This window comes from Enhydra lutris, unplaced genomic scaffold (assembly GCF_002288905.1).
Source record: "Enhydra lutris kenyoni isolate GAN:26980312 unplaced genomic scaffold, ASM228890v2 scaffoldscaffold55, whole genome shotgun sequence".
Taxonomy (NCBI): Eukaryota; Metazoa; Chordata; class Mammalia; order Carnivora; family Mustelidae; genus Enhydra; species Enhydra lutris.
Window position 1 is genome coordinate 6,189,560 of NW_019154139.1, and position 9,934 is coordinate 6,199,493.

Genomic DNA, 9,934 nt, shown 5'->3' on the forward strand with positions numbered 1-9,934 from the left:
AAAAAAAAAAAAAAAAAAAAAAAAAAAAAAAAAAAAAAAAAATCCTTGTTTCCACTACAAAATTGATGCCAAAGGCAGAGGAGATGTCCAAACTATAGAGAGACACTAGGCAACGCTCCCTTCCTTCTAGCAGGAAAAGAGAAACTGATCTGAGAAGGCAGGAAACTCTGGAGCTCAATTGTGACCCCACCCAAATTCGGAAGTTGAAATCCTAACCCCTGGTACCTCTGAGTGTGTTTGCACATAGGGTCTTCAGACACACCCAAAGGTCAAGGAGAAGGTGGCCGTCTACAAGCCAATGAGAGAGGAAGCCTCAGAAGAAGCCAACCTTGGTCTTGGACTTCTGGCCTCCAGAACTGGGGGACATAAATTTCTGTTGCTTACGTGCCCCCCCCATGGTGTTTTGCCACGGGGACCCGAGGACATGCGTACACCCCAAGACAGACTGTCAGGTGTCATGTTCAGGAAGTATGACATGCGGCTTGCAGAATTCCTTAATGCAAAGACGTGTTTGGAGGTCCCAGAATGTCAACTATGTACTGGGTGGAATGGAAAGGAAGACCACGTGAGGGGACTAGTAGATACTCTTGTCTTTTGGACAAAACCACTGGCGTCTCAGTTCTTGGCCTCTGACAGTTTGTAGATGAGCGAGAAGTGCTTGATGGCTTCTGAGCATCACCGAGAACCCAAGCTCGGGAGAAACGATGGTGTGTGTGCGTGTGTGCTGCGTGTATGAACCACCCCCTTTGTTTCAACAGAGGAAAAGCCATATTGACCTCGGTGTTGAAGGAGCACCAAATACAATTGGAATGAGAGGTCATGCACGAAGGTCTTTCCATTTTTCCATTACTCAACAGAGCCCTCCTCGCCTTGCTCTGGTGGGGAGGGAGATGGGGAAAGATAAGAATCAAAACAAATTGAATCCAGTGACGATGTGTCTTTCCAGCATGCTGGAATGCCCCCCTATTTCAGGACTGGATTTCCACAATCAGGTGTAAGCCTTGCGCGGGAACTCTGGAAACACCAGATGGGATCCTTTTTTTTCCCCTTCCTGACACTGTTAATTCCAGTAAAAGCCATTTCCCTGATTTCAAATGACTTGCAAGCATGACATTTTTTAGAAGTAGTCTTGTTTTGCCTGAACGTGTAGATATCACAATTTTCATGTAAAGACAAGCTGTGGGAACTTCTAGAAGAGAGAAGAGAGACTGGAAATAGCTCAGTCGCAGACAGTTTGGTTCTTTCCCAATCTGCTCCAGCAAAACCAAAATAATAGTAATTCCAGCTAGCATTTAGCAAAGACGCCATTCCTGCGTGCAACGCATGGTTTGAGGCACCTCTTACTTCCACACTCGTGTGAACGGGAATGAGTGTTGGAGGCAGGCACTTTTGTCTGGATTCCCGGATGAAGTGGGCTGACTTGCCCACAGTCCCTCAGCCGTGAAGCCAGGACCATGGAAGCACCCCGGCCATCTGGCTCCTTTGGGAGACTGATACTCTTCCTTTTGTCTAAGGGGCCGAGGATTACCTCAATGACACAAATTATTAGCTGTATCTGAATGTTGTGGCAGACGGACGTCCGGGGGCTCCGTCGGTTAAGCCTCTGCCTTCAGCTCAGGTCATGATCCCAGGGTCCTGGGATGGAGCCCCGCATCAGGCTCCCTGCTCAGCGGGGAGTCGGCTTCTCCCTCTCCCTCTGCCCCACCCACCCCTGCTTGCGCTCATTCTCTCTCTAATAAATAAATAAAATTAAAAATAAAAATAAATGCTGCGGCAGAGCTTAAAGAAACCCTCTCCAAACTCAAATGTCGCTGGAAAGGCTCAGGACTCTGCTGGCCTGAAACACCCCCAGGTCAGAAGGGGGATGTGCGGCCGGTATAGTGGCCACACTGTGGCCCTGGGGACACACTGGAGGCTATCTCCTGGGGAGCCGTCCCCAGCCTCGGAGCCCAGATGTGACCTGAACTCCCAGAGGGCCCTGTGTGAGTCGTGGTCTGGAACGCATAGGGCAAGCCCCCAGGAGGGGCGAGAGGAACCTCCTTCGTGATCAGGAGCCGATGCTGCTGTCCGCAGCTGGTTTCTTCGTCCTCCAGGAAGCTTCCCTCAGCTCTGAAGACCTTACAGTTGATGGGATCAAGACCCCCACCTCATCAAGTCAACTGATCGCTGATGTTAATCACATCTACAAAATACCTTCTCCCTGGCACGTGGATTCCCGTTTCACTGAATGACGGGGACTATGGTCCTGCCAAGGACTGCCATGAAACTGTTAGGAAACTGATCATCACAGGCTCAGAGTCAACCCCAAGAGCCTATGGGATTTTCCAATTTAGTAGGAATGAAGAATCAGGAACCATGATCTGAGTAAGGCTTATCAGGCAGCCTAAAGTGGGTACAGATGCACTCAGGAAAAGACTGTTGACCTCATCAGCTGTGCCCCCGGGGGACAGGAACTGGAGTTGTTTTCCAAATTATTGCAGTGACTTTTTTTTTTTTTTTTTTTTTTTGTTTTTTTTTTTTTTTTTTTATTTGAAAGAGATCAAAAGCAGGCAGAGAGGCAGGCAGAGAGGCAGGCAGAGAGACAGGAGGAAGCAGGCTCCCTGCTGAGCAGAGAGCCCGATGCGGGACTCGATCCCAGGACTCCGAGATCATGACCTGAGCCGAAGGCAGCGGCTTAACCCACTGAGCCACCCAGGCGCCCCAATTGCAGTGACTTTTTTCAAGGAAGTTTTTGAACTGCGGAATTCCACGAATGCAGACATACCCATGGGATGAATTTTCACACCAGAAAGCCCCCCTGAGCTCCCCGCCAAGTCACGCTCCCTATGGGGTCTTCTCGAATCCCCATCAACATCATCTGCTTGGCACTTCCTGTGCGTCTGGCTTTCTTCACTCGCTATGTCGTCCCCGAGCTCCGTCCTTGCTGGTGCTGGGTCACTCCTTCTCAGTGTTGTCCTCAGTTCCAAGGTGTGAAGACACCACAGTCTGTGGGCCCATTCTCTTGCTGATAGCCTTATGGGTGTTTCTGATCTGGGGTTACTATGCATGGAGCTGCGATGAACCATCAGATCCAAAATCCCGGGGCAGGGGTGGGGGGACATCCATGAGATTCCTATTGTACGAACCCGGGAGTGAGATGCTCTAGGTCAACGGGGGGGTGTCTTTGGTGGATGTTGCCAAAAGGTCTTCCAAAGCAATCAGTGCACACTTAGCTGTCTCTTCCCTGGAACCCTGCTGGGGGGTAGGCAGCACTATGATCTGCCCTTGTGCTTTTACTTCTCACCTCCTTGCTGACTAACTCATTTGCTCTTCTCTGCGCCGTTTACTTGCCGGCCACGTCCGGAGCCCCTTCTGTGCGGTCATCGGTTCCCTTCCTCCCCTGTTTCCTCGCCTTGCTTCGTAGGACTCCCCCACAGATTTGAGAGGCAGACCTTCGCCGTGTGATTCTGCGGCAGACATCTTTTCTCCCTCTGTGGGTGACCTTTTTCTCTCTCTTCTGGAACAGAAATTCCTAAATTTAACCTAGCCCAATTTATCGATCATTTCCTTTACGTGGATGATTTCTGTGTCCTTTTAAGATGTCTCTGTATAACCCAAGTAATGAAGATACTCACTTGCATTTTCTTCTAGAAGGTTAATTGTTTTACCTTTCTCGTTGTTTGATCCTCAGTCCACTTGGAAGTCATTTTTACATACGGTGTGGGGGATGGTGTCCAAATTCACTTCTGTCCCTAGGGCTACCGCCCCCCCCCACGCCGAGTCAACACCGTTTATTATAGGCAGGTGTTTCTGTCACTATTGTTAGTTTTTGAACTCTTACCTTTTCTTACTCTTATCGCAACAACTGCGAGTCTTCTTAAAAATTTACTTAAAACTGAAGGAGCACAGTGACAAGCAGGGGCTGGGCAGCTGGCACCACAGAGACCTGTCCCCTTCGCTCCGAGCCTGCGCCGTGGGGCTGGCACCGGCCAGGGCCATACACCTGCCTTCCTGGTAACAGCTCACCCTGCCTGCTGCCCACTGCTGCCCCATTCTGCAGGGGAGAAGACTGAGGCTCAGAAGCCGGGGGATGTGCCCAGGGCACATGGCTCGTGCCCAGCAGCTCTAAGGCAGTCATGAAGGAGAATGGTGGTGATGAGCCTGGCCTCTGAGGTGAGGTTCCAGTTCTCAGAGCACTGTGCCTCCAGAAGGGGGCTGGTGACCCCAGGGCACTGGTCCTGGCAGGCCCTGGATAAGAGAGTGGGAGCTCAGAGCCCACGGCGGGAGGCAGAGCCAGCGGAGCAGGGCACACGTGCTCCTGGGGGTTGAAGTGGAGACATTCCGGGGGTTTCCTGGAGGAGGCGTGGACATGACTTGTGGGATGAGTCTTCCCGGACGCGATTCCCCAGCACAGCAAAGGCACTTGGAAATGACAGGAGCCTGCCTCTTTGATTTCTTCCTCTTACTTGGAAAAACCCCACCTTGGGCCAGGAAAACCCAGCCATGGGTCATAGAGACATAATTGCTACTTAATCCATTTGGAGAGGGGCGGAGCCTCGAGGGAACTGGCCCTGGAGCGGATGCCGAGATAATCTGGTTAGGACTGTGGCAGCCCAGACAGCCGGACAGGTCCTGGGAGGGCTGATGGAGGGAGGCTGTGGGCTGCAGAAACGCAGGCCCCTGTGGCTGGTGGGTGGCCCTGTCCGTCTCCATGGGCCCCCCTACACAGGCCCCCCGGGGAACCAGTGCTGCATCCTGATTCGGAGGGAGGGGGGAGGGATGATCCTTCTTCCCGGTTTTCCGATGAGGAGGGGGAGGCTCTGAGCACCCATAGTCTCCTGGAGGAGGAAGAGCTGAGTGGGCCCACACTGGGGTGCGCCCACCACGGGGAAGACCGCGGGGTGGGTGGTGGGGAGTCCGCAGCGGCCTCCAGTCCCCTGCCCTGTCTTCCTCCTCTGGCTTAGAGGGACCGCAGGGCCCTGGCATTTCTGCCCCTCTTCTCTCCCCCTGCCCCCCCCCCCCCCCCCCCCCCCCCCCCCCCACCGAAGGAGACCAGGGAGGCAGCCTCTCCGTGCTGCCTGAGGGAGTACGGGGGGACGCCTGTCACACCCTCCCACATATGTCTGTGACTCAGGGGACAGCTTAAAGTCCTCTCGGTTCCCGAATGATTGATGCACCCTTGGCTGTGCTGTCCTCTGGCCGGCTTTTCTGAGGAACAATTTTTTAAGTTGATTAGGGGACATTCCTATCTCCTGATTGTTCTGTTTTGTTTCAAATAGAAAGTCAAAGCCACTTGGACTGGGGCAGTCGGGGAGAAAGCCAGACACACCCCAGGGGTGGCTTCATTCTGCACTTGGGTAGGAGACACCCGCCCTGCTGAGGCCTCCCCTGGAGACTGGTGGGGTCCCCAGATCGCAGCACTGGGCAGCTGGTGGGTGTGGCCGGCAGGCCCCCCACTCTCCACTCACCCTGGCCTTGCCCTCTGTTTTGGGGGGGGGGGCCTCTACTTCATGGGAGGAATTTCCTAAAAGAAAATGTTGGCCATCGTGGGTTGGTCTCGCTCCTTCCCGCTGGGTCTGGGCCCAGCTGCACAAACCCAGGGTTAAGAAGAGCCTGGCCCTCGGCTTTCTCACCGAGCTCTGGGGTCCTGGCACCTGGCCCCTCGTCGGCTGCGGCCTGGGTCTCTGTCCATCATCTGCATAACAGACCGTTGTCCAGTCCCACTGTCAAGGCTGTGGAAGAAGCAAAGCGAGCTGGTTGTCAGGCTCCCTCCCGGTGCGCTCCCAGTTTGTCCTCCTGGAGACTCATCTGTTTGATGAACAGACACTCAGAGGCCTTGGAGCCCAGCCAGCCCCCCACGGACACTCCGTGGCCAAGGGCCCCGAACAGTCTGCAGGAGCCAGCGCTCTGGCCGATGGGAGAGCAGAACTCATGAGGTTACAGTTGGTAGTGATGATGGACGGGCTCCCCGGACGCCAGGCTGAGGTCATGGGTCGCTGGGCCACTGCGGGCTTTCCCCCGCCCGCCCATAAGAGGCCTGGCTGGGTCTGTGCCCAGCCCTTGGCAGAGGCACCCAGGCACCTGGAGAGACCACCCAGTGTGACGGGACATGCTGGGGACACTGTCATTCCAACGCGAGGATGGGTTGGATGGTGCACGGGCAGGAACGGGGTTACCCCGGACACTCATTGCTCTCGGCCTCATACCCGTCTCCACATGGGGGACCCCGAGTCCACGACTGTGCAGACACGCGCCATCTATGACACGGCGCCCGAGCTTAGCCAGAAGCTCCCGTTTGATCGTGAGAGCAGCCCTAGGAGGGAACCACCGACGAAGCTGAAGAACAACGCATGCTTTGCCAGGTTCCCAGTTCCTAGCCCAAGCCGGGAGCGTCCCACAGACCCAGAACCTGCTGTGGGGCAGCCACCGAGCTGATTTCTGCTTCGAGAGGTGAGTTGGTGGCCGAGGTCCCGCAGAGGAAGGTGGGGCCACTCAGAGCCTCTGCCTCCTCGTTGGAAAACCGGGAAGAAGGCTCCTCCTTCCCTCCTGGACTCAGGATGCAGCACTGGTTACCCGGGAGCCTGGCTAGTGACTTCTTCCGGCGAACGTTCCTCGCCCGGCCCCAGCGGACCTGAGACCTTGGGGCTGGAAGGAGTCACTTTCAGCTCCCTGGGAAGGGTCAGGGTCAGGGTCAGCGCCCCCCCCCCGCCAAAGAATCTGATCCTTGCTCTGGGGTGGGCGGCACCACAGTTGTTCTCCACAGCCCTTCCAGCAAGGAGGCCAAGGAGCAAAATTTCATCTTCAGGAGAAGAAAGCTCAGGTCCAGAGAGGGCAATGGGCTTGGCCAGGACCACACAGCATCAGTGGCAGGACGAGGACCCAAGAAGCCTCCTGAGGTTGAGGACAGAGTGGGCCCAGCCAGGCCAGGGACTGGGCAGGGAGGCAGGGCCCCCGCCCCCATACCCCCATACGGGGCCTGGTAAGAGCCACTGGGCGCATGAGGCTGGGGAGGGTGCGTAGGCAGCTCCCAGGAGAGGACGGGGCTGGGGTGGCCCCAGAGCGACCCCCGCAAGTCCCTGTGCTTGCATGCTGCCCGGCTCGGAAGCCGGGGGAGCCGGCTGTGCCCCAGGAGCCCAGAGCAGGGGTCCGATCGTCACAGCTTTGTGAAAACACAACTAAGTTGAGGGTATTTTTAGTTACCCTGCTTGGTATATGTTGTGAATCTTCTATTTGTTGATTCATGACTTGCACCACTTCTGGAAAATTCTCAGCCATAATCTCCTCATTTGTCACTTGTCCTCCAAGCCTGCCTTCTGGGACTCAGGCCCATGGTACCTTCTTATTCTACGTGGTGTCCCTTAGTCTCCCTCACATGTTCGATCTCCTTGCCTCTCTGAGCTGCCCGACGAGAGGCGTTTTTTCATCCCTGTCTCCCGGCCCGTCCTTCATCCTGTCTCAGCGGTCAACAAAGCCCTTCTCCGCTGAGAATTTAATTTTTTCTAATTGTATTTTTAATATCCACAGGTTCCATTTGGTTTAATTTTCAAGCACCCTGACCATGGCTGATGGTGTCTTGTCCCCTGGTCACTAGTTAATTTCATGCTATGTTTCTAAGTATTTGGTACGTGGCTGTTTCATGCTCTGTATCTGATGTCCACGGTCTGTAGCCCTTGGTGGGGACAGGGGGTACGTCTGTATTTCCAGCATGTTTTACTTCAGCTGACTCATTCCTAATGGCTTACTTCCATGTGCGTGTGAGTGTGTGTGTTTTGTAAACTCATATGTTGTTGAGCTTAATCTGGCAATGCAGACAGCCCAAACCAGGGATGCCTTCCCCCTAAGAGGCTCTGTACTTGCTTCTGCCAGGAGCTGGGCTCCTGGGTCATTGCTAACCTGGGACTGTCCGGAGTTAGCTGGACAGTGAGGTCGTCAGAGCCGGGGTCCCCAGCCACAACAGATGGGGTCGGGACAGGCAAGATCAAACAGCACTGACATCCTGGGCTGCAGCCTTGAGGGGACACGCACTGACCTTCTGCTTTGCAGCCCTTGCAGCAGGGACTTCTGCAAAACATCCTAGAATAAGACAATTAACCACAAAGCACTTCTCAATATTGCTGGCAAGGGGCAGTTAGGACCTAAGCCCCCTGAAACCAGCCACAAAAGCCCATCAGCGCACAGATTTTAACTGAACACGGACACAGATACGTGACCAGAGCCCTATTGGCATGACTCAGCACAGCCTGGGTCCTTAAGATAGTTCCGCAAGACAGCTCATAGAAACCCCTAAACTTAGAAACTCTGGGGGCAGCCCTCTCAGGCCCCCTCCCTCTCCAGGAGCTTTATCCTATCACTCAGGAAACTTGGCCTTGCCGCCCACCGCTCATCGTCTGGAATCTACAGCTTCATTCTTCGAAGCGGCATGACCAAGAGCGGCGGCCGCACTAAAGGCAGAGAAACCCTGCAGCGGGACCCCCATGCCTTTCGAGGATCCTAGCTTCCTGGGGGGGGGGACGGGTTTCCTTGCCCCTTTCACCCCATGTGGCCCCAGGCTGCTTCTCTGGGGGTCCACGCTCGCTCTCTGCCGTACTCCTGTTGTGTGGGTCGTCCTGGTCTCGGCTCATCTCTTAATTTGAGAATTCCAGCCGTTGGGGGCTTCTGCACGCACCTCGCTGCTTCCCACCTCTGGGCCTTTGCTCAGCCTGTTCTTTCTGCCTAGAACACTTTTTTTTTTTTTTAAAGACTTTATTTATTTGTTTATTTGAGGGAGAGAGAGCGAGCCCACGAACTTGCAAGGGAGGAGCAGAGGAGAGGGACAAGCGGACTCCATGCTCTGTATGGAGCCTGATGTGGGACTCAGTCCCACGACCCTTGAGATTGTGACCGGAGCCGAAATCAAGAGTCGTCCGATGCTTCACCGACTGAGCCCCCCCAGCCACCCCCTGGAACACGTTTTCCAGCCACCTTTCCTCTGCTTTCTCACCAGAAGCTTTCCCCAGCATGCCTTGCTGGGACAGACACCTGCTCTGGTCTTCTGTGGCCCCTGGACACACCACCCTGCCCTGTCCGCTGGTTCTCCTGTGCCCTCCCTAAACCGTGAGCCCCAGGCCACACAGAGCCTGCTCGGAGGCACTCAGCGTGGGTTTGCTGAATGAATGAGTGAGCCAGGCTCGCTCTGTCCGCACCCTGGTAGGCTACGGACAGAATGACTGCTGGTCTGGCCCCAGTGCCCCCCTCAGCAGTGCTGGGCATCCGGTCACACCAGGGAGCCCTGGAGCCTGTGGTCGATGCCTGGGAGTTGCGGGGGGTGGGGGGGGCGGTCACAGGCCACGTGGTGGGAGGCCTGGCTCCGTCCAGTAGGAGGGGCTCCTGCTCCCATCAGGTGGCCGTGCCCTGGGAGCCTGGCTCCCACATGTGTCCATCCCAGGAGGCCTGAGGCCCAAGCTATGGCTGTCACCCCCTTTCCCTCTGGGCTCTGGGGACCAGAGGAGGCACTCCGGGTCTTCAGTGTCTGGCCCAAACAGCAAAAAGCCTCAGTCATACCTGGGGGCCAGAGTCAGTCTCTGGGGCTCCCTCCCTCAGCGCCTGCCATCGGACCCTTTCCGCATGCATCCCTCGCTCTCCACCCCATGTCTGGGCCTCCATGTCTCTTTACCGGCATTTCTTCCCACCCCCATCTCTCTCTCTCACTCACTCTCTTGTCACACTCTCCAGTCCCTGTACCCCTCCTGGCTTCCCTGCGCTCTCCAGACTGGGCCCGGGCCCTAACCAGCCTCCGGGGATGCTCTTGGGCCCCAGCCTGCCAGGCCAGAGGGAGGCCCACGGACACAAGGGTTGTCCTCTAGGCTCAGCTGAGGCCAGCTGGAATCCCCCAAAGCAAATTTCCTGGGAAACTGCAGGCAAACAAAGGCCAAACAACAGAAAGATCAGAGGTCCCAAGAAGGGGAGGCCAAGCGGG